Source organism: Lemur catta, chromosome 3 (assembly GCF_020740605.2).
Source record: "Lemur catta isolate mLemCat1 chromosome 3, mLemCat1.pri, whole genome shotgun sequence".
Lineage (NCBI taxonomy): Eukaryota > Metazoa > Chordata > Mammalia > Primates > Lemuridae > Lemur > Lemur catta.
This window is the reverse complement of record NC_059130.1, coordinates 98,340,865-98,341,913: the sequence shown is the minus strand read 5'-3', so window position 1 is coordinate 98,341,913 and position 1,049 is coordinate 98,340,865. Positions and strand designations below refer to the sequence as shown.

The following is a 1,049-nucleotide window of genomic DNA, read 5'->3' as shown; positions in this document are numbered from 1 at the left end:
GGACTCGATACCACTGTAAGAGATAAGTATAAAGTTAGAGACACTCTACTGCCCTGGTTTCAGTTTTGTCATTCATTCATTCTTTCATCCATCTTATATTTATGGGGTACCTACAGATTGTCAGGGACCAATAATTACTGTAACTGCCCCTATGGTGGCTAATTATTGCCTCTGTCAAACAGTGCAATGCAACATATTTCTTTGTTTAACCAAGTAAATCAAAATTCATCTTGCTTTGAAATTTTCACAATAAACCTTGTACTAACCGAAGATACTTTGAGCTGTCATGACCCAGGAATTCAGAAGAAAAAAGAACAATATACTGACTAACAGATATACATCTGACACCTCTTGTGTGTTTCTGTTTGACACTTTGGGTTAGCACCAAAAAAAAATAAAAAAACAAAGACAACATCAGCAAAAACAGAATTCTTTGTGCTTGAGGAGCTGGGAGACCAAACCCATTTAACTCAATTTAACAAGCCTATATATGTTTTTTTAATACAGGCAAGCTTTATTATGTATAAACTCATATACGAAGTTAGAATGGCAATTTTACTTAAAATTAACTCATTAAAAAGTTTAAACATCACATTATAGATATATATTAAAAATATGGGCTGGGCACGGTGGCTCATGCCTGTAATCCTAGCACTCTGGGAGGCCAAGGTGGGAGGATCGCTCGAGGTCAGGAGTTCAAGACCAGCCTGAGCAAGAGCAAGACCCCATCTCTACTAAAAATAGAAAGAAATTATATGGACAACTAAAATTATATATATAGAAAAAATTAGCCAGGCATGGTGGCACATGCCTGTAGTCCCAGCTACTCGGGAGGCTGAGGCAGAAGGATTGCTTGAACCCAGGAGTTTGAGGTTGCTGTGAGCTTGACGCCAAGGAACCCTAGCCTGGGCAATAGAGTGAGACTCTGTCTCAAAAAAAAAAAAAAATATGGAACACTTCACAAATTTGTGTGTCATCCTTGTGCAGGGGCCATGCTAATCTTCTCTGTCTACTTCCAATTTTAGTATATGTGCTGCCGAAGTGAGCAC

General features: G+C 38.4%; 1 non-coding gene across 1 annotated transcript; it reads right to left on the bottom strand.

Annotated features, from left to right (window-relative positions):
• Positions 1-942: 942 nt before the first annotated feature.
• LOC123636127 lies at positions 943-1,049 on the bottom strand. The gene has a single exon (XR_006734338.1). It is a non-coding gene; the product is annotated as a U6 spliceosomal RNA (small nuclear RNA).